We start from the raw sequence: 24,799 nt of genomic DNA on the forward strand, positions 1-24,799 counted from the left end.
CACTTATTTATCTTCTTTGAAGATTTGTTTTTGGGGGATTTAATTTTTGAGTTACAGGTATATTTTAGATAAGAGACCCTTGTCCATTTTATGGCTAGTGAAGACCTTCTCCCAATCCATAGGCTTTCTATTAATCTTGCTAGCTATGTCCTATGCTATGCAGAAGATCTGCAATTTTATGCAATCCCATTTGTCCAACCTTTCTTTGATTTGTTGTGTTTCCAGGTCTCTACTAAGAAAATTTCAGCCTGTGCCAACAAGACCTAGGGTTTCTCCTATTCCATCCTGTAATGTTTTCAGAGTGTCTGCTTTGACTCTGAGGTCTTTGATCAATTTACAGTTGATTCTGGTTCTGGGTGATACATATGTATCTTGCTTTAGTGTTCTACAAGTTGTTTACCAATTTTGCCAGCACCAATTACTGAAGAAGCTGTCTTTCTTCCATTCTATTTTTTAGCTCCCTTATCGAAGATTAGATGGCTATAGTTCTGTAGGTTCATTTCTGGGTTTTCAATTCTATTCCATTGGTCCTGAGGTCTTTCTTGTGCCACTACCAAGCTGTTTTGATTACTATGGCTATGTAGTTGAATTTGAATTTGTATTGATATTCTTCCAGCACTGTTCTTTCTGTTAAGGATCATTTTTTGCTATTCAGGGTCTTTTATTGTTCCATATGAATTTTTTGATTGCCTGTTCTATTTCCTTGAAGAATGAGGTTGGAATATTGATAGGTATCACCTTGAATTTGTACATAGTCTTCGGAAATATTGCCATTTTCACGATGTTGATCTTTCCAATCCAGGAGCATGGGAGTTTTTGCCACTCTCTAAGTTCAGTTTTGATTTCTTTTTTCAGTTTTTTAAACTTTTCATCATAGATACCCTTCACTTCTTTGGCTAATTCCTAGGTATTTTATTTTTTGTGGGGCTATTACGAATGGAGTTGCTTTCCTAATTTCAGCCACACTTTTCTTATTGTTGGCATACAGAAAAGCTATTGATTTTTGAGGATTAATTTTACACCCTGCTACTTTGCCAAAGTTTTGAATCAGCTTGAGTAATTTTGGAGTGGACTCTGTGCGATTCTTTAATTACAAGAACATTTCATCTGCAAAGAGGGAGAGTTTTATTTCTTCTTTCCCTATTTGGATCCCTTTTATATTTTCACCTTGTCTTATTGTTGTTGTTAGGCATTCAAATACTAGATTGAAGAGAAGTGGAGAGAGTGGGCATCCTTGTCTCATTCCTGAGTATTTCACCATTAAGTAAAATGATGGCTATAGGTTTGTCATATACAGCCTTTATTGTATTGAGGAATGTTCCATGGATTCCTAATTTTTCCAGAACCTTCATAATAAAGGAGTGTTGGATCTTGTCGAATGCTTTTTCTGCGTCTATTGAGACGACCGTGTGATTCTTATCCTTGCTGCTGTTGATGTGATGAATTATATTAATTGATTTGCATATGTTAAACCAGCTTTGCATCCCTGAAAGGAATCCTGTTTGACCCTGATGTATGATTTTTTGGATGAATTGTTGAAGTCAAGTGGCCAAAATTTTGTTGAGAAACTTTGCATCAATGTTCATAAACGAAATGGGTCTATAGTTCTCTTTCCTTGATGAGGTCCTTCATGGTTTTGGGATGTGGGTTATGATGGCCTCATAGAATGAGTTGATTAGTGAACTTTCTCTTTCAGTTTCATTGAAGAGTTGGAGGAGTATTGGTGTGATCTCTGCTTTGAAGGCCTTATAGAATTCTGCTGTAAAACCATTTGGTCCTGGGCTTTTCTTAGATGGGAGGTCTCTTATTGCTGGCTCTATTTCAATGCTTGGTATAGGCCTTTTAAGATAGTTTGACTCATCTTGGCTTAGTTTCGGCATGTCAGTATTTGCTAGGATAAGGTCCATTTCTACCAGGTTCTCAAACTTATTAGTTTAAAGGTTTTAGAAGCATTCCCTTATAATGTTCTGAATCTTAGTTGTTTCTCTGATATTTCCATTCTCATCTCTGAGTTTATTTGGGTGTGTTCTCTTCTTTTTCTGATAAGTTTGCTAAGCTTCTGTCAATTTCGTTAAATGTTTTGAAGACTCAACTCTTTGGTTTCTTGATTCTATTTTTTTTTTTACATTCCAATTCATTTAATTATGATTTAATTTTAATTATTTATTTGCATCTACTGGATTGTGTTTATCTTGCTGCTCTTTTTCAAGGAGGCTCGGATGTCTCATTAAATTGGTTTCACATCTCTCCAATTTGTTGATGTAGGAACTCAGAGGTATAAACTTGCCTTTGAATACTGCGTTTGCTGTGTCCCAGGGGACACAGCAAGTTGATGTGTTCATTTTTGTTGAATATCATGAACATTTGAATTTCCTTTCTAATCTCTTCCATGACCCACTCGTGATTCAGTAGTGTGTTGTTCAGGATCCATGTGTTACATGACTTTTTTTGGTGGCTTTTGGTGTTGAGTTCTAATTTTATTCCCTTGTGGTCTGAGAGAATGCACGGTATAACTTCAATGTTTCTGAATTTGGACAAGTTTTTGCTTTGTGGCCTAAAATGTGGTCTATTTTGGAAAATGTTCCATTTGCTGTGGAGAAAAACGTATTGTCTAATGCTGCTGGGTGAAATATTCAGTAGATGTCTGTTAAATCTGCTTGGTTTATGCAGTTTTTTATATCTGCTCTTTCACTATGGAGTTTTTGCGAAATTCAGCTATGTAGTGGGGAAAGTTCTGTGTTAAAGTCCTCAACAATTAATGTCTTTGGATCTATGTGGGATTTGAGGGAAAATAGTGTTTCTTGGATAAATTTGGGTGCTCCGTTGTTTGGCAAATAGATATTTAGAATTGTAATATCCTCCTGAAGGAGTAATCCCTTAATTAGTATGTACCAAACTTTTCACTAATTTTAATTAAAAGTCTATTTTATCTGATATTAGGATTGCAACTCCTTCTTGTTTATGGGGACCATTTGCTTGGTAGATTTTGTTCTAGCCTTTATAATTGAAAATGTTTGTTTTTGTGTCCAAGATGTGAATCCTGAAGGCAGTAGATAGAAGGATCTTGCTTTTTAATCCAAGTAGACACACTTTGTTGCTTAATTGGAGAATTAAGTCCGTTAATGTTGAGAGATAGAACTCAGAGGTATTTGGGAGTTCCTGCCATTTTATCCAATTGTTAGGGACTGCTGCAACTGTATTCTTCTTATGGTTCTTGGATTCTCAGTTTGGGTGCTGTTTCTTGGCCTTTATTGTGGTCTTGTTGGTTTTCTCTGTGTAGGACATCTTTAAGATTCTTTTGTAGGGCTGGTTTGGTAGAGATATATAGTTTCAATTTTTCTTTGCCATGGAAGAGTTTTATTTGACATCCAATTATTAAGGAGAATATAGCTGGGAAAATTATTCTTGGTTGACACGTGTTTGTCTTTAGGGCATTGCTTACATCATTCTAGTCTCTTCTTGCTTTGATTGTCTCTGCTGAGAAATCTGAGGTGATTCTTATTGGTTTCCCTTTACAGGTGATTGATCTTTTCTCCATGACAACTTTAAGGATCTTTTCCTTGGTCTGAATTGATCCTGTGCATATTATAATGTGACAATGGGATATCCTGTTCTGGTCTGTTCTATTGGGAGTTCTAAAAGCTTCTTGTATCTGAATAGGCCTATCTTTTTGCATGTTTGGGATGTTCTCTCCTAGGATCTTGTTAAACAAATTTCCTAGACCATTGACTTCTGGCTCTAGGTGCTCCTCTACACCCATTTTCCTCAGATTAGGCCTTGTAATGGTGTCTTCCAAGGGTTGAATGTTGAATAGATCTATCATATATCTTGGATTTGTCTTGGATGGTTGTATGTTCTTTCTCTATAATATCTAGGCTGTCTTGGATCCTCAGGATTCAGTCTTCTGCATGGTCTATCCCACTATCCAGACTTTCTACTTTTTTTTATTTCCTTATAGTTGTTGGGCTTTTATGGCTTCAAATTCTTTGTTGGATCTTTGTTTTAGATCTTGTATGAAATTCTTTACTTCCTTAATTTAGTGTTCAGTGTTTATTCTCAAATCACTTAGTTGATTAGTTATGGTTTCCTTGGACTCCCATTTCTTCTGTTGGGATCCATTCAGCATTCCCTTTGTGGACTGCCTGACTTCTTTCAGCTCTCTGTGTATGGATTGCATGAATGCCTCTAGTGATTTCTGTCTATTCTCATCCCGCTCTCTCATTTTCTGTATTACTCTTTGATTAGCTTCCTCACTTTCATGCAATTCCTATAGTTCTCTTTGATTGATCTCAGCCTGCTCACACAATTCCTTTATTTCTTTTTGAGTGTAATCAAACTGCTCAGGCAATTCCTTTATGTATCTTTAAGTAGCTTCCTCATGCCCATGAGCTTCCTGTTTTGATCTTTGGTTTGCCTCCTCTCTCTCCCTATCATGATCACACAGAGTCCATTGCAGGTTTTCAATCTTTTCATTTACCATAATTACCATTAGTGTTTGTAGAGCTTTTTGGGAGCTCTCTTCTGGATTATTCATTATCTGTTCTGTCCACTGATTATCATGAGTGGAGTTGAGATACCCGGACTTGCCAGTTTTCTTGTGTTTTTCCGGCTTATTCTGTCCATTTGGGATGAGAGTAACACCAGTTTGGTCCTAGAAAACTATCTTAAGGCAAGCATCAACAAAGTCTGTAGTACAAAGCCTGCAGATATAATCTAGTTCAACAGATATACTTTTCAACATCAAACAACTATGTATTAATAGGCTACGAACCACAAAGAAGAATTTGGCAAACAAGAAGTTATTAGGTTTAGTGAGAGATATGGGTATAAATAGGAATAGATGGATGTGGAAAGCTAGAGGGAGAGCTAACTTAGTCCTAATCTCAAAGCAGGAAATAGGTTGGATAGATTGATAGTAGAGACGATGGAAAAAAGAAAGAGAAAAAAAGACAAGGAAAAATAGTAAAAAAAAAATTAAAAATTAAAAAGTGAAACACTTAAAAATTATGCAAATTAAAAACGTAATGTTCAGCAAAGGACAGGAATAGGATAAGAGAAGGGGAGGAATAGAAACGAGACGTGAAATATTACAAAATAAAAATGTGTAAAATTTTATATAGGTATATAGAGGTAATACGGCTATTAAGAAATTTAAGTCTAAAAGGTTTTGAATTCAGTAATAATTTTCTGGATTAAGTGTGTATACAATGGGGAATAAGGTCTAATAATTGACTACAGGTATATCTGAGAATGAGCAGAAAAGCGATTAAATCATGCAAAGAAGAACGAAAGAGAAGAAAAAGTGAAAAGAATGAGAAAGAAAGGAAAAAACGATCAAAAGGTCAGTAGAGCTAAACAAATACGAAAAAAAGCACACACACACACACACACACACACACACACACACACATACCCCTAAAATAAACATTATAAGAAGAAGAAAAAAAAGTTAATAGAAAACAATTTTTAAAGTTAAAAATTAAAAATGTTAAAAAAATTTTAATAAAATGTACCAAAAAAAAAGTTCTTTGCTTTTTGGGGGTGAGATGGGAAGATCCTGTATCTCCCTTGTGTCCATTACCAGTCTCTTGTTGGAGTCTCTGGTCTGATTGTGGTGTTTGATTTTCCTGTAGCTCGGTTGTTTTCTTAAGTCAGTTTGTTTGAGCAGGCAGAAAAATGCTTTGCTTTACCTAGGATTTTGTCATCCACCTCCCAGGCTACTTCAATGGGAGGGAGATCTGCTTTGAATATCACAAAAGAGGGTGATGGCTGTTTCTTCTAGTTTGGAGATTCTGTGGTGGGGCTAGGTTCTGGGTAGAGTTGAGGTCTTTTAGCAAACAGTAGCTTTTCCCTGAGGGGCTAGCATCTGAGGCAGTCACAGAGCCCAGCCCAGGAGCCATTCTCAATGTTTAATGTTACTGAATTTCAATTGATTATCTAGGCTGCTGTAGGGAGGGGCAGCCTCTGGCTCTGTTTACCCAGTGATGAAAGCCACTCCTGGGGCTGGCACAGGCCCAGGCTGGGTGACTTTCTTCTGGGTGGAGCTGAGCCTGGCAGGTCAGGTTAGTTTCCTGTGACTTGCTAAATGACTTTTTGCTTTCATCCAAGGACTGAGTTGGAGGTAGATGCTCAGCCACGCCTTTACCACTATCAAAGATGGAGATCTCCAGTAGTGGGCAGGGAGGGGTGGCCTTCCTTTCTCTGCTCTCTGAGAAGGAATGAGGAAGTCAGGCTTCTACTCAAACAGGAGTCTGGTTCCTGGGTCATCTCTAGTCGGCGATCTGAAGGATGAAGATATCTGCTCCTTGTCAGTTCTTGCTGGTGTTGAGTAGAATCCTCTCTCCTGCTGCATCTGGAGCCTTTGTCCTAGACTCTCTGTGTTGCAGGTATGGTGGCTACGGACACCACCGCCCCCACCACAGCAGCCACGGCTGCTGGCAAGTGCTCAGATTTGTCTCCTTGACTGGATTTTCCCTCTCTGGCCTAACTCTCTGTACTGTGTTGGCACACTTGGTGTGATTCTCTGGCTTAGGACTCTTCACTGGAGCACTAATACTGCTTTCTATATGAGAGCTTGTTTAGCTTCCAGCTTCTCCTCTGCTATCTTCCCAGAACCCTAAATTTAAATTTAAATGATAAATTCTTTTAAAATCGTTTCACTAGGGCACATGTATGGATAGATAAGTGATGTGGGCAGAATCAGAATTATTCAGAAGGTTGTAAATGGATGCTTACCTAGTTTTCTCTCGGCTGGATCATAGAATACAGACTATCCTAATTGGAACAAGTTAGCCTTCCGATGTTTTCTGCATATAAACATGGCATCAACATTTTATTAGAGGATTATTCAAGATTGGCTATATGTTGATTGATAATGACTGATCATGACAAAAAGTTGACGGAAAACCATCTACACTTCAGTGAGGTTCTGATTTGTGCTTCACAAACTGTTATGAAAGCTCTACATGAGAAATCTAGCAGCTGGATTTCTAAAATGTCCTTGGGTTGTTACACTTTCTGATATTGTCTCAATCCAAGTACTTCTCCTTGGAGTTCCATACTATTCAATGATGCTGTATTAGCTCCTTTTTACAATTTGCAGACTGGGGGCTGGCAAGGTGGCTCAGTGGTAGAGTGCTTGAGTTGCATGCATGAGGCCCTGGGTTCGATTCCTCAGCATCACATAAGCAAAAAGAAAAAAGCTGGAAGTGTCACTGTGGCTCAAGTGGTAGAGCATTTCCCTTGAGCTGAAGAGCTGAGGGACAGCGCCCATGCCCAGAGTTCAGGCCCCACGACCAGACCTTCCCCCCAAAAATAAATAATTTGCAGACTGGTCTTTTTGATGAAATTTGTGCTTATCAAAATTGTTCTCCAAATTCCATCCACAAACTGCATACAAAATTTATCTGAAAAAATTTGTATCTGTGGTTTCCCTTATTTGCAATATCTAGTATAGGCATGAGTCAAGCGGAAAAAGTCAGATAATGTGATGTTAGGAAAACGAACCCTCAAATATGTATTTTAATGTTTTTGTTTCTTTCATGCATGTGTTTCTAACGCATTTATAAGATTATTTCTTTGTTGCTTTGGATGTCCCTCCCCCACAGTGTAACCCCCGCTTTCACTATATTTGATGTCAGTATAACATGTGGAGGAGACGGGGACAAACAAGTCGTTTAAGGATTCAGGTGGACCTGTTGCAACAATGAGAAGTACAAAATGTCATGTCAAAACCAGCTTTACAATGTCGGAGTGGGGGGGGAGAGGGGGTTTGATTGGGTGGGGGGGAGGGGAGAGGCTGGGAAGGGAGGTGAAGGGTAAACAAAGGAGGAGGCTGCAATGCTTGGTAAGAAATGTATGCATTATCCTGCCCATGTAATTGTAACCCCTCTGTACAGTATGTTTTCAAATAAAATAAAATTAAATTAAAAAAAAAAAGATAAAAAAAAAAAAAGAATGGCGGGCCAGCTGCAGGCACCCCCTGGCCGACCCAGCAGTTCAGTGCCAGACTGAGCTGGAGCCACAGGCCCTCTGCTCCATGAGCTTCCACCACAACATGCGTGAGGATGGGAAGCAGGACAGATGGGCATCTGAGAAGAAAATCTGCTTCATCCATGACCTTCCAGATGAGGTGGACTTCCAGAGTCCAGCAGGTGAGCTCCACCATTGATGCAGCCAGCTGTCAGCACACATCCGAACTATCAAGGAGTCCGAGTCCCTCATGGTGTGTAAAGAGCAGATGTTGGTCCTGAATGAGCTGTGTTGGGAAAAAGCCCAGTGCATGCACTGGCTGTCCCAGGAGAAGATGGAGAAGAGGAGAGTGCTGCGGGAGCTGCTGTCACTCCTCGCAAGGGAAGCACAGACAGACAGCAGTCTCCAGATGCCAGCACAGGCTGAGGCCCCCACCACCAACACTGCTTCAGACGCCTCAGGGCCTGTTGTGGATGAAATGAGGGAGGAGCAGAAAGGTTTTGAAGAATTGCAACTTGAAGACAGCATGGAAACTACTAGAGGAGAGGTCAGGGTTCCCGACCCCATAGTGGACTCCCCCAAGGAGCATGTCCTGCCCCAGATGCCCCACTTCCAGATCCGCACACAGCTCCCAGGCTCAGGGAAGAGTGCTCCCTCACTTTCTCCTGTAGACTGATGTGGATGATGACTCTGTATGTGACATACTGACTCTCAAAAGCCTTGGCAGCCACCAGAAGTAGGTGGCCAGGTGGCTTTCTCTCAGGCCTCCATCAGCCAGTTGACTGGAAGGTTAAACTGGGGGTCAGGTAGGTCAGATGCTTCAGGGAGTTGGCTGAAACTCAAGGGATATCTAATGGCCCATTGCTGGCCAGGAAAGATGTCCATGTTATGCTTATCACAAAGAATAAATTGTTTTCAAAGCAAAAAAAAATTTGTATCTGTTGATAGTGCATATACTTTTAGTTTCATTACAAATATAGAATGTAGTAAAAATTCTCATAGCAATTATACTGCACTAGCTTGTGGGCAGGTTCTAATGTAAATAATATACTGTGTTCATGTAGAGATTTTGAGTATCCAAAGTAATAAGCCTGTGGTCCTAAAACCAATACCTTACTTATATTGAGTGACAAATACCACTTCATATATGGACACAAGTTTTCCTTGTATCTTTTTAATATATATTTTTATTATAAATACTGTACAGAGGGGTTACAGTTACATAAGTAAGGTAATGAGTACATTTCTTATTGAGCATTGTTACCCCCTCTTTTGTTTTTACCCTACCATCCCTTCCCTTCACACCTCCCCACCTCCCGCCTTCACCCATCCTCTGATAGAGGGTCTTGTATATCTCATTGTTACAATGGGTCAACCACTATCCTTTCCTCATATCTTAAATGTAGAAATGCTGGCTTGATTTATGCTGATTCTACTTCTATAGACACATCTAAAATCACTGGCCAAGTCCAAGAGCACATAAATGAAATGCCATCATTTTTTTCTCACTTGGTATAATTGTGTTCTACACATTTATTGACAGGTTACAAATTACTCTCAAACTTTAAAACATTAAAAATACTTTCTTTTTTTTCTTATTTTCTTGGCCAGGAAATCAGCAAGACCTCAGTCAGCATTTCTCTCATAGGAATTTTCACATAGGTTAGTTAAATGTATATGTAGAGTCCAGTTTTCTGAGGATTCACTCATCTGCCTAGGAATTCATGCTGGCTGTTGGAAAAAGAGCTCAAGTAAAGATGCCATTTAAAGCCTTATAACTTTACTCTTTACCAGGGTATTCTCTTGCTACTTTGGTTGTTGAGAGTGTCTACAAGACTAAGAATTCCGTGAGAAGAAGGGAGACACCATATGACTTATACCCAATTGACTTGCTATCAATTGTACAGCATTTTGTAAGTCAAATCTCTCTAAAACTACCAGTTTTAAGAGATAAGAGGAGTGGTAAAAGAACTCTTAGAGACAAATACATCTTCAACACATATTGTTCCAAGTATTCCGTTTAAGGCATATTCAACAACTGGTGAAACTTATGTTGGCTGTAATTATGTGTCTTTCTCCGTGTGTGCATGTATACATGTGTATATGTATGTGTGTGAATAGTAACATACATGTGTACATTATGGCTTATATCATCATTTATTCCTTGCTAACAAATAAAGTAAGGAATCCCTAAAGTTTTAACAGAAACTGTGTAGTTAAAATCTTAACTCTTCACTCTGCTTCTTTACACAAAGGCTTTGCAACTCCTCATTAATAAAGTTTCCATAAACTCTGAAATGTACATACTTAATGCTTAATGTCTGCTACCATAAATATTAAATACTTTATAGAAAAGTTTTATACTTGCCAAATAGTCTTAATTTTTGCCCTATATAAGCAAAATCCCCAAAGTAAGCATATTTAAAACATTAAAATTTTTAACAAACCTTACCACTTTCTGCAATGTTCATTTTGACAGGTGCCTTGTATAGAATAATTGAATTCCTCCTCCTACACATCTCTTGAACAATAAATATCCAGAATTATTTTGTTTTTGGCATGTCTATCTTGATTTTATTCTTAAATGTGTGCTTATGTAAGAAATAAATGATTCTAAAATTTCACAACAATTCTTTTGAACTTAATTTTTGTTGAATTGTCTAGTTTAATAAAATCAATAAAAATTATACTTTATATATAAAAAATGTTTTGTGCTCAATTTAGCATCACATATACTAACATTGGAACAATACAGAGAAGATTAGAACACCCCAGGCGCAAGGATGACATGCAAATTTGTGGAGCGTTCCATATTTTTTACAACAGATGCTGAAAGGTATGTGGCCACAAGGGAACCGTACTGCATTCTTGGTGGGAGTGTAAACTTGTTCAACTACTTTGGAAAGTAGTATGGAGTTTCCTCAAAATACTCCACATGAACTCCCCTATGACACAGTAATACACTTCTGGGGATTTACCCAAATGATCATAAACAAGACCATACTAAAACTACCAGCACAACTATGGTTATTGCAACATTATTTACAATAGCTAAGATATGGAATCAACCCAGATGCCCCCATTAGATGAATGGATCAAGAAAATGTGGTATATATACACAATGGAATTCTATGCCTCCATCAGAAAGAATGACATCTCCCAATTTGTTAGGAAATGGAAAGACTTGGAAAAAAATTATTGTGTAAAGTAAGCCAAGTCCAAATAAATATAGGTCCCATGATTTCCCTTATTTTCAATAACGAATATATGTCTTGGATAAGCAGAAAAGTTCAAAAGATATGTGCATATATCCAGATAAGATGATGTTAAAGAAATTGATCCCCAAGATAGGGACACAAGTGTTTTTTTTTTTGTTTCTTGCTATTGTTTCTAACGTACTTATAAGGTGCGATGTCATTTTTTTGTATGTTTCTCCCCACGCTATAACCCCTGTTTTCTCTGTATTTGAAGTTGGTGCACTTATGTCTTGTATGTATGCTTCTCTAATTTGGGGAGGGGAAGGGAAAAAATGCTCAAATAGGGGTACAGGTTGACCCATTGTAACAATGAGATGCACAAGACACTATGTTGAAAAATGAACTTTACAATTTAGGCGTAGGAAGGAAGGGTGAGGGGAGTGTACTTGTGGAGGTGGGAGGGAAGGGATGGTAGAGGAAATACAAAGGAGGAGTTAACAATGATTTTTAGGAAATATACTAGTTTCCTTGTTCATGTAAATGTGACCCCTCTGCACAGTATTATTACAATAAAAAACATATAAAATGCTCTGAGATGGAAGAGTTTATTTCCTCTATTTTACCCATATAATATCATTAACAAAGAAATTAATGCAGAACACTGATATGAAGGTAATTTGAATAAATGTGGTGTGTGTGTGTGTGTGTGTGTGTGTGAGTGAGTGCGGCACCCCACAATCAAACACACGCGTGCGTGCAAACACACGCCATGCATGTATATTGGCGTGCTGAGAGTTTAAAATCAGGTCTTCAAGGTCTGGCTAGGCTTTTACTATCTAGCTACGATATAAGCTACATCTCAATTCCTGGCTCTTTGCTAGTTCATTAAACTTTTTGAAAAATTATTTCATGACGTGTTTTTTTTTGGCACTGATTGGCTCCCAAGTGTTATCCACAGATCGCAGTCTCCTGAGCAAATATTCAGAGTAGATAGGATTATAGGTGTGACCAGCCAGAACAAGGCTTTTAGAATAATTTTTAAAATAAAAGAAAATTTACATCAAGGGAGCCTGTTTTATCATCTAATTTGAAAGCCTTTTGGAGTGATTTTATGATAATTTAATTCGTTTGGGGATTGTTAAAAGATAGAAAGTGATGATATTTAAAAGTTCTAGTACTTTTTAAAAAAGAAACGAACTGTGGGACAGAAGAAATTTGGCTGTCTTCGGACATCAATTTATAAGCTCAGCTCTGTGCATGATAACCCAATGTCACCAACGCAATCTGTGTTGAAGACAAAATGTGACAGAAAACAATCACCATGGGCAATACTTGCTACGCTATTATTTCTTGGGCAATATGAATATTGAATTTAGAGTATAAAGAATGGAGAGATTTTACCCACCTTTTTGGTATTGCTGAAAGATTTTTGGAAACTTTGACTCATTTCCTTCTTTACTGTGTGTCTTTGGGCCATGCACTTACTGTCTTTAACTACAATTTTTCCCAACACTACAATGGTAATATCATTAGCATTATAGCAAATGTTATCTTAGGAATTAAGAGGATAAAACTTGTGAAACACTTAACATAAACCTATGAATGAGCTTTGAGTTTAGCCACCATTCTTTTTAAAATACTAAAAAGAATATGATAAGTAGTACAGAAACCATTACATGTAGTGTGAGCAACCAGAAGTAATATCTACTGACCATGCATTGCGTCCAAGGAAGCCAGGTGTATAACTTCTTATGCTGTAAATCGAACTGGTTATCTTATGTCATGATAGTGTAAAAATATCAGGGACCGAACGATGAGGGAATGTTGTAGACTGAGGTGAAATCCATATGAAAATATGCAAAACTGATAAAACATGAAAGTATCTGAGCAGTATGTTGTGTTTTACATCATTTAAGTTACATCGCAAAGATAAGACCTAGAAGAATAAAATGTCTTTTTGATAGTCTATCATAGGTCCTTAGAAGGATGAACACTTTCCTCATTCTTGTAGAGGCAACGTCAGATATGGGGAACTATAATTTTTGTTTGCTTCCTTCCATTTATTCTTCAGTTTGAAATCTGAAGAACATGAGACTGAAAGAAACCAAGTGAAATTAGCCATGTAGCCTTTAGAAAGAACAATCAAAGTAAAATAAATAATATATATATATAGCCTTGTAAAAGGTCTAACTACATTGAGATATATATTCTCAAGCGTTAACAGAAAATGATTTAAAAAATATCATGTTAATAAAAATTTAAAAATTTTAGGAGCTGCTTAATCTTTTTCCTTTCTACTATGAATTAATTATTGATTTTCTATAGAGAGATTAAAGATCAGATTAACAAGAAACTTGATTAAAAATGGACAAAAGTTCTGAATAGACATGTTTTCCAAAAAGCCCTGAAAATCGCCTGTGGATTTACAAATTTGTATTTAATACAATTTCTATGCTGGCTTAATGCTTTGTGAGCAGAAGTCATTAGAGAAACGCAATTCAAAATTATTATATGGTATTACTTCTTAACTATTATAACTCTCATCAAAAATATCCAAGGAACCAGGTGTGGTGGTAAAGGCTCATAATTCCAAGTGATTGGAGGATGGAGTAAAAGGATTTGAGTGTAAGGCCAGTCTTGGGTACTGCACACAGTAAAACCTGCCATTTAAATAAACTCAAAAGGTAATAATGGCTGGCGACACTGTGGAGAAAAGGAAATTTTCTTCACTCTTGGTCAAAATGCAGGTTAGTGTTCTCATTGTAGAAAGTAGTATGCAGTTTTCTAAAGACATCCAAAGTTGAAATATCATCTGACCCACCAATCGTGTGATTATTTCTCTCTGGGTAACTCATAAATATATCTGTAGTTCATTGTTATTCACATTATTCACAACAACAGCCAAGATATAAATCGAAGTCCAGTGTTCAACTACAAACTAATAAAGCAACTGTGGTACATGCACAAATATCTTTTTCTATTGATCCCATATTCCTGTTTCCATTTGATTAACCTCCAAATTGGAAATCCAGATATATGATTTAAACAAAACTACTTATTGAGTATAAGGACCTTCTACTCTCTACATTCTTCCCCCTAAGATGACCAAATATGGTGAGTCTGAAATAGTCTCTTTTTGATCTATGTTAATATTCTTTACAATATGAGTGAAATGTTTAAAAAGTAGTATTTGTTTTAGCTTAATTGATCTGAAGAGACAATAAATGATATTATCAAAGCTTAAAAATGATTTGATTTAAAATTTAGAATTCCGGAAATGGTTTTGACCACTCTGGTTACTGGATCTTTCATTACAACCTCATGAGACAATTTATACTGATAAAGCAAAAATCTGAGGTTAGACATTTATGAATAAAAAAATCATGTCATTCTGAATATGTAGAGCTACATATAAAACATAAAAAATTTAGCTTTTAATTACCTGAATATGCTAGTACATTTAATTGCAGGGTAAGTACTAGTTCTGAAATGAGATAAAATTGCACTTATTTTGAAATATAAACCTAAGTATTTATTTGAATAAAAGAAAATGTTTAAAATATCACTCATTCAAGAAATAAGATGTAGAGTTAGTTGTTTTTCATGCCAATTAAGTTCTCTAAACTTACCACAAATATAGATTAGTAAAACTAATTCATTGCTTTGTAGGGAAATAGCAATCCTGTTTCCTAAAACTCATGAAAATAACTTTTTCTGAAACAATTGCTAAGTAACTGTTTTATATTATTTTGTCATGGAATCTTATTCGATAAATTTTTATTCATTAAGTTAAATAATTGGACAAAAATATAAATTATGCATAAAAAATGTTTATAGAGTTTATTTTTTCAGAAGACAGATCATGGCTCTCTTAAAGAACACTAGAAGGCAGTGTTCTTTATTAATTTTTAGTTATTTTGTTAATGGATATTAATTGTCAGAAGTGACAATTCCATAATATATTTAACATATTTGATTATACTCCCTCTATTTCCTTCTCATTACTCATTCCTCCAAAGATCTTCTGTTATTCACATAAAATTACATCTTCATATATGCACATATAAACTAACTTGGAAGATTTAAGCTAAACTGCAAGTTAATTCAAGATGTACAGTGAATTAATAGGATTAACAAAAACCTGAATATCTTTTGTTAACTTTTGAATTGAGCTATTATTATTATTATGGTTAAGGTTAGGATCCCAGACAGAATTAGAATTAGGATTAGAGAAATAGAAAATTTAGGTTCATCAAATGATGACCCATTGCAACAATGATACTCACAAGACACTATGTTTAAAATGAAGTTTACACCAAGGGGAGGGAGGAGTAAAGGAATTGGGGAGGGATGGGGTAGTGGGAGAACAAGAAAGAAGTGGGTTACAATGCTCAACAAGAAACGTAATCCTTACCTTATACATGTAACTAATCCCTCTTTAAAGCATCTTTGCAACAAAATAAAATTTTTAAAAAATAATAAAAAAATAAAACCTGACAGAAAATAAAAAAACATTTAAAAATTTATGTTCAAAATGCAAGTAAAATTTAGACCTACACGCTGAGCAAGAGTTAGGATAAATATGAAAAAAGTGGCTTGCTATTAACACGATGATTCGGTTATATGTAGGCTTAGGATTAGTCAAGGTGTGCCAGTTAGAGCAGGGTTAGGATGAGAAAAACATGTAAGACATTGTGTAAAACTGCCACATATTTTAAGAAGAATGAATGGCAAGAATGAATGAAAACCAGTCTCTGTTAATTTAAACGTTCAGATATAATTTGGTTTAAAGTGTGAGATACTTTTTTGTTCCAGTTAGGGTTAGGGAAGGATAAGCTTTAAGGTAAATTTTAGTTTTCCAATTAGAAGTAGAAGACAAAAAAATGTGCGATTGAATAGAATCTAAACAATTTTCCTTACATTAACCATTTGGTGTTAAATTCCGAATGTGATTTGGATTAGGTTTCTGGTTAACCGGTGTTGAGGATAGAGAAATGGGTTAAACTAGTGGCTCGCACCTATTATCCTAGCCACTCAGGAAGCTGTTTTCTGAGGACCGCAGCTCAAAGGTAGCCCAGGCAGGAAAGTCCATGAGACTTTTATGTGAAATTAACCACCATAAAACACAAAAGCGGTGCTGTGGCTCAATTGGTTGAATGCAGACCTTGAGCTAAAGTACTCAGGAATCATGCCCTGGCCCAGAGTGCAAGCCCCATGACCGACAAAAAGAAAAAAAAAGAAATGTTAAATATTAAGTAAAGCTGAACCCATTTTTCAGATTCCAGGAATTCAGGAAAAGCTGGGATAATGGACGTACAATGTATTTCTTAATATCAGGATTTGAGATCAATGGGTATAATGATTCCTGTTATGGAACAAAATGCATTCAGAATTAAGAGTGAAAAAATCCGTAGGGTTTACCAAAAACCTGCAATTTATTTCAAGAATTACCAGTGGAATTTCAGTTAGGCTTGCACAAAACGAGCATTTTTCATACATTTTAGAATTGGGATAAGATTAGTGTCAAGGTTATGGTTAGGATTCCAGCCATGGTTAGGCTTGGAGTGAAGGAGAAAATAAATGAGGGTCAAATTGAAGGTAAATTTTAATATAAGCCTGATAAGAATTAGAATGAATGTAAACTAAAGTATTGCTTTTAATATTAGAATCTACTTACAATTAGGCTGATGGTTATTCTCAATGTTCCAGTTAAGAAAAATTAAGTTTAGGGTTAGAAAATGACTAAGATATTGGAAAAATTGTAATCTATATTTGGAAGGATGAGTGAAAACTAGTGTACTTGTGTGTTAGTATTGTCATATAATTTGGATTATGATAAGGGTCAGTATTTTCTTTTGATTATATTTACTGTTATGAATAAGAAAGCTTTTAGTATAAAATTGTGTTCGCTAACAAGTAAAAGCAAATATGTGAGGCTGAATAGTAACTAGAACATTATCATTATATTTATTCCTCAGTGATCATTCTTGTAGTGATTAATGAGAGTTTTCCAGTCAGGTTTATGTTGAGAGTTAGCATTAAGTAATGGACTAGATGGTAAGAAAATCTGAAACTGTTTTCAGATACAGTGGTTCAGGAAAAGGTAGAATCAATGGAAACTACAGTATTTTCCTGGTAAGAGAATTTGAAGACAAGTAATATAATGGCTCATGTTAGGGAACAACATAACTTTAGAGGTAGAGTCAGAAATTTTGCGGGAATTAGGGCAAACTGAAACTCATTTCCAGAGTTAAAACTGGAATATTCATTAGAATCATTAAAACCTAGAGTATTTTTCTTAAACATTAGAATTGGATTATCATTAGGGTGAAAATTAGGTTTTTAATTCCAGCTAGGCTTACTGTAAACATTAGGGAAATGGAAAATTTAGGGTAAAAGTGAAAGTAAATCTTAGAATAACAAGTAGAGTTAGAATTAGGATGAATGTGAAATAGAAAACTGCTAATAATATTACTATTAGAGTATGATTTGGGTGAGGGTTAACATCAATATTCCAGTTAGGGTTAGGGTTACAATAAAGACAAGATAATGAGTGAAACTACAAACTATTTTTAGAAAGATGAGTTGAAGTTAGGATGAATAAAAACAAATGTATTTGTGTGGCTTTTAGACTCCAAAGGCCATTAGTTCTAGGTTTAGGTTTACTTTCCTAATTCCGTTTAGGCTTAGGGTTAGGGAACGGTAAGCTTTAAGGTAAAACTGAGTTTCTACTAACACTTTCAAGTAAATTAAGTGTGAAATTTAACAAAAACTACAGAGTTTCCCTAATTTTCTTATTCAGGGTTCAATAGGGTTAAATTTAGAGTTAGGTTTCTAGTAAGGTTTAGATATATCATTAGGGTTTGGAAGGAGCATAGATTTTAAGTAAACCCGCAGCTTCTTTTTGGATATACAAGAGTTCAGTAAAAGTTAAGATCAATGGAAACTATGGTATTTTTCATGATATGAGAATTTGAGGTTAATGATTCCTAATGGGGAACAAGATAGATTTCAGAGTCCAGGTTAGGAAATCTGTAGGATTTGGAGCAAATTGCAAATCATTTCAAAGACAATGGGTATCTGTAAGGATGTATCTAAACTGGAGTAATTTCCATTAATTTTAGGATTGGGTTACTATTATCATCACGGTAACTCTTAGGGTTTTGACCAGGATTAGAGTTAAGATTAGGGAAATTGAAGGTTGAGAACTTGAGAGACTTACTTCATTTGTGTATATATATGAACTATTCTAAGGCTTTAACTCAAGGCTTGGGTTCTGTTCTTGAGCTATATTCTGTAGGCTACGAGCCATGAATCCACTTCCAGCTTTCTTTGGCAGTGAATTGGAGACCAGAATTGCACAGACTTTCCTATCCAAGCTGATACTGAACTGAGATCCCAAGATCTCTGACTTCTGATTAAAGTTAGAATTAAAGGCATGAGCTACTAGTGCCCGGGAAAGTGCTTGACTTTTATTGATTGTTTTTACTTATGTTCAAGATCAAGTCTTGAATTCAATATCTGAGAGCGTTGGTCACGAGGTAGCCAATGCCACTTTTACCATATCAACTAAAATGATTATGTTAAATAGCTGGAAATCATTAAATTTTCTTCAGATGATAGGCATCATTACTGTTGTTCTAAAACTCATCCTAACGAAAAAATATTTATAGACCCTAGAGATGATCTGTGCACATTCTCATGCTTTGCCTCTAATTACATAACATTTTAGGGACATGATTTTTAATCATTATTTTGAGTTATCATTAAATAAAGCAGTTAATGCGTACAGTATACTTTGATCAATGCCAACCCTTTCAACATTCTCATCCATCACTCCTCTATGAAAATCTTCCTTCATTTTTCTTAATTTTGTAGGAAATTTACTGGATTCCTCTCTACTGTTCCTCCAATTCCTCTTCTTCATTCTATCTTTTCTCCCTTTACCTCTCTTTTGACTACCCACTTCCATATTTTCCATCAACTGTACTCCTAGGTATTTACCTGAAAGTTTACAAACCAGGATATAGTTAAAGTTTCAGCACAACCATGCTTACTGAATCAGCCCAGATACCCTTCAAGTGAGAAATGATTGAAGAAAATGTAATACACACACACACACACACACACACACACACACACACACATTGGAAATTCTACTTACCCATCAGAAAGAATATTGTACCATTTGTATCTCTCATCTCTCATTTCTCTTATTTCTTCTGCCTGATATCACATTGTCGCCTTACTGTCCCTGTACTGCAGTAACTGACAAATGCAAACTGATGTAAAAGATTTTCAGGGTTATTGTCTAGCCATAGATTTCTGAATACAAGTTCTTTGCTCCTTCTCTTTGTATATTCATGCCTTTGAGTAGTGATTGTGCAGATTCATTTGTACCATTTGCTACACAGAAAAGAGATGAACTACTTGCATATATATTTACATACATGTATATACATACATACATGGATATATGCATTTTATGTTTTCAAGAATTATGGAGCTAACAAAAATCACATGCATTTTCCTTTCTGTTCAATTCTTTCAAGCCTAAATAACTTTGTCTCTTTTGAATACCTGATTTTAAAGAAATGTCACCATCTCTGATCTGTCAGTGGCCTTGAAATTAGATGTTTAAATAGAACAAACTTATTTAGGCTTTTTGGTGCAAGAGAGGAGGATGACTAGGGTTCTATCCAGGAGTTCTCTGCTTGGTAGACAGGCATTTTTTTGTATAGCACCAAGCAGCTCAACCACTGTTGCCATACTTCTAGTCCATATTATTTGCTTGAGTTCTTGAACTTTTTGCATTGTCAGGACTAGCTGAAAAATCAAAAACAGGCACAAATCCTTCTCTGTGACTGAGCCCAGCTGGAGGCAGGAAGTTTTATTTCCCCAGATATGTTCAAAATCACATTTGTTATAAAAATTACTAGATGAGACCTTCATAGGTGAGGTGATATTGGGTTTCTGGTGGAGCTCTGTCTGGTTTAAGGGAGGAGTTGGTATTGGCACAGCCTGTATGGTGGAACAGGACAGGGCTATGAGGGTGAAGGCCAGTGTGTGTAGGGCTTTGAGACATCAGGGAGGGAACAGGAAGGACTGGACTTGTTAGGGGAGGGGTCTCTTGTGGAGTAGGTGGGACTTAGGACGGACGCTGGCAGGTGGACAGGTTTTCATTGGAAGAAGGTTGGGTCACTGGCTGTTTGGGGCAGGGCTTTGAGAAGGAAGAATAAGGCTACAAAGGAGGAGGTTACTTAGAGGAGGGGATTTTGTGGAACACTGTGAGCCCTTGTGGGATATGTAGGGTGAGGTTTCCCATAAGTCAGGGCAGGGAATGGAGGCAAGAGGTTGACAGAAAGTGGGGATTCTGGAGCAGGAATGTGGAGCTATGAGGGAGTGGCTTTTCAGGGTGTGGCTTTGAGAGGGCAGGGTGGTACTCAGAAGACATAGGTTAGCAAGGGGAGGGTTTCTCATGGAGAATGGCAGGCCTTTGGGAAAGTGTGTTATGGTGGAGGTGGGGTTTCCAGCAGAGCAGGATGTAGTCACAATGTATGGAGGCGTTTTTAAGGACCAGGGCTTTGTGAGAGCAGTGATAAGATCCAGTGCACTAGACTAGGTAGGATGGGGTTTCTGGTGTAGCCTTTCACCACTTTGTAAAGAAGAGTAAGATTGGATGGGTATTTCAGTGTTGTAAGTCAGGACATGGATTATGGACAGGATTTCCAGCAGGGCAAAACAACCTTCCAAAAGGGAGTATGGAGGAACTGGGATTTACAGTTGAGTCTAGTGAGCCTTTCAGAGGGAGGCCAACTGGTGCAGTGGTTTCCAGTGGAGCAATGTGGGTGTCCAGAAATGGCATAGTGTGGTGGGGGTTTTCTAGTGGGGTTTTTCAGGAGCAGGGCAGGGTTTGGAGCCATGGGGCTAGTTGGAGGAAGGGCTTTAGAAAAAGTGGAAGAGCTACAATGGTGTAGGATAATTTAGGGCAGTGTATCTGGTGGAGTAAGATGTCTAACTGAGGGAGGACCCAATAGGGGGCAGGATTATCTGGAGAGCAAGGCAAGGCATTGAGAGAGTAGATGTGGGAGGTAGAGAGGCTTGTGGTGGAGCAAGGCTGTCTTTTTTAAAATTTAATTTTATTTTATTTGAGAACATATTGTACAGAGGGGTTACAATTACATGGGCAGGATAATGCATACGTTTCCTACCAAGCATTGCATCTTCCTCTTTTGTTTACCCTTCATCTCCCTTCCCAGCCCCCCTCTCCCCCCCCACCCAATGCTTCCCCCCCTCCCCTGCCCCACACCGACATTGTAAAGCTCATTTTTGACATGACATTTTGTACTTTCAAGGCAGGAAATGGGCTGTGTGAGAAGCTTCTGGCCAATCAAGGCAGGGCTTCAAGGGCAGTTATAGGGAGCTGAAGGGTTTTTGGTATAGCATGATGGGCTTTGTGGGAAGAGGTAAGTTCAGGTCTGTGTCTGAGAGATTAGGTCTCTTACAAGTAGGCTAGTTATAGGCTGAGTTTCTGATGAAACCGGGTGGGGGGGCGCTGGAGTGAGAAGGCTGTTTGGGGGTGGGGTATAAAAGGGAAGGGAGGAGTTTGGAAGTACTAGGATATGGGAGCAATGCGACTATGAGGGACTAGAATAGTTAGGGGTGGACTTCATCTGGTGGATAAGGTGGGGATTTGAGGGAGGAGCCTGGTGTAGGCGGGGTTCTATTGCAGCAAGTTGGGACATAGAAGGAGATATTGATGTGGCCTGGTTTCTGGTGGTGCAGAGCAGGGATTCCAAGAAGGGGTGGAGTAGAAGAGGGATTTCCCTAAAGAAGAGGAGGGCTTTCAGAAGGAGTCTGGTTTCAGTCAGGCCTTTGAAAGTTTTTAGCTGGGCTTCCAGGGGGTAGGTTAGTTAATGTTGAGCTTTTTAAGGAGAAGGCTTACTAGAAGTGGGTTTCCAGTTCATCTAGTCAAGTTTTATGGGAAGGAGGGATAGCAAATGGGCAAGACTTAGTGAAGAGTGGGGATACAAAAAATAAAAAGATACTACTAATAAATTAAATACAAGAACTTCATTTTCTTTCAGTGTAGAATTATATTATTTTTATGTGTGTGAGAGATACTGGAGAAAGTAACCAAGTTTTAATTCCTTCCTAGGGAAATTTTGCTTTATTCCAGTTGATTGAAAATAAAACCATAGGTCAAATCAGGCTCAGAGGCACACAGTAGACTAAGACACATGAACCAAGAACTTGATTCCCCAGCACCACCATTAAGGACCACAAATAAAAAGTTTAAAATATCTCACTTGGTCATAATGGACAATATTGTCTTAAAATTGTGAATGAATAGAACTTTTATTCTAACCATTTTAGAAATCCTAAAACTAAGTAAGTAGTAATGTTTTAACTTTATACAATATTGAAAAGTATACTAAAAATAATTAGGAAAATATAAAATAATAAAATTGTACACAGAATGTTTGTTCTCCATCATCAATTCTAATCTAAAAGAATTTAAAACCAGAAAATTGCGATATAGTGAGTTTGCAGCATGGTTTCTTTTCAATCACCAAAATGGTGACTTAAGCAATGTGTCTTTATCATCGGAGGCATCGATGTTAAAAACATATCTAAGAATGTGAAACATTACTATACAGACCCTGAACAAACTCAGAGGATCTGTGAAATGATGTTGGAATAAAATTAATGACTAATTACAGTAGGATCTTCACTAGGCCGATAAATACTTTCCAGAAGAAAAAGGCTACTTTGAAAAATAAACAGTGAAAAGGAAGCAGGCAGGTGGACCTTGAAGTAAACCTTATCCAATTAACAACATATATGGAGGCATGATTGCAATCTTCTTTTACCTAAGTTATAGTTACTGACCTATGTTCTTCCCTAATGCCAAATAGCAAAGCCATGAAAATGCAGTAATCATTTTCAAGACATTAGACTTTACAGAAAGAATTCAATGAATGTATTGCTAGAAAGTAAAGATTGATGTTTGAGCTAAAGAGTGAAGAAAAAATCCCCAATCTCTGACCCTCCACAGTGAGAGGGGTACAAGACGAAGCACAAGGAGCATGGACAGAATTACAGTAGTGCATACCAGTATTTCCCAAGATGCAATGATGAATGTAACAGGGGAGAAAATCAACGTGATCATCACAGAACTTAGCATGGGAGAGTAGAGAGAAGAACAGTGAAAATGCAAGGAGAATTACAAAGGATGTCCTTGCATATTTGGCAGAAAAGTGCATGGCATTGATGTCTAAACTATGTGGAGGTATTATAGGAAAATACCTGTGCTCGTATGATGCCACAAGAAGTGATGAACTTATGATTTACAGGACATTGAATAATCATAAAGGTGCTGCTTCAGTAGTGCAGAGTTAAACCTTGGTAAATTCTGTTTTGAAACACCTAACACAATGTAAAACTAAGAAAAGAAGATTCAAATTATATATGTGACTTGACCATTTGCAACAATAGAGTTCAAAAAATCAAATCACATAATGTGTATGTAAAAGGATAACATTAATAAAATAATATTTAAACAACACCCATTTTATGTGAATATTCTTGGGTATAAGTGATTTGTTTTCCATACAGATTTTGGATGCACAAAACAACAAAAAACAAAAACAAATCAAAGCAAAGAGCACTTGTCAATAAAGCTGGATGCCAGTGCCTCATCCCTACTCCTAGATATTCACGAGGCTGAGCTTGGAAGATCATGGTTCACAGATGGCTGAGGTAGCAATCCATGAGATATTTATGTTCAATTGTTCAATCAAAGACAGATTGAAACCTTGGTTTAAATAGTACAGACTCAGTCAGTCATGAATGAAGAAACCAAGCAAGAGTTTTGAGGCTCCGAGTCAAGTTTCATTAGTGTCTGCGTACACACACACACACACACACACACACACACACACACAAATGGCATGAAAGAAGAAGAGCGAGAGAAAAAAAGGGAATCTTAAGAGTTTAAAAAGTTAACCTGTCTGTCAGGACTATCCTAAGCATATATTAATTAAGAAAAATGAGGCAAACCTTGGAACCCATTTTTCTTTGAGTTTGGCTTCCTTCACATAATATGATTGTTTTCCAAGTTTTTCCATTTTCTTAAGAAAAGAACTATCATTCTATCATTCTTTCTGATAGAAGAATAACATTACCACATTTTCTTGATCCATTCATCTATTGAGGGGCATCTTGATTGGTTCCATATCTTAGCTACAATAATAATGCTGCAAAAAATATAGTTGTAGATTTAGTGTGTTTTATCTTGGGATCATTTCTAGAAGTGCCCATGAGTGGGATTTCTGGCTCCAGATTTATATACATTTGACCTTACAAAATGATGCTAATTGAAATGAACTCCAAGACATGGAAACAACAAATCTTTTTTTTTTCAGATATCAACCTTGATGTCGGTAGAGTATCTAGATTTTATTTTATTTCACTTGTTTTTTCTATTGGTTTATCCCTAGCAAACTCTGTGTTGATTTTGATACCTTCCATCTTGTATACACATTTATCTGATTTGGAGATGGAAGGGGAAAAATAAAGTGATGAAAGAAGTACAAGAGTGACCCATTGCAACAATGATATTCCCAAGA

General features: G+C 36.9%; 1 non-coding gene across 1 annotated transcript; it reads left to right on the forward strand.

Annotated features, from left to right (window-relative positions):
* The first annotated feature begins 10,682 nt into the window (after positions 1-10,682).
* LOC122122067 lies at positions 10,683-10,789 on the forward strand. The gene has a single exon (XR_006150104.1). It is a non-coding gene; the product is annotated as a U6 spliceosomal RNA (small nuclear RNA).
* Positions 10,790-24,799: the final 14,010 nt, after the last annotated feature.

Source organism: Dipodomys spectabilis, unplaced genomic scaffold (assembly GCF_019054845.1).
Source record: "Dipodomys spectabilis isolate Male_0828 unplaced genomic scaffold, ASM1905484v1 ptg000203l, whole genome shotgun sequence".
NCBI classification, from domain to species: Eukaryota; Metazoa; Chordata; class Mammalia; order Rodentia; family Heteromyidae; genus Dipodomys; species Dipodomys spectabilis.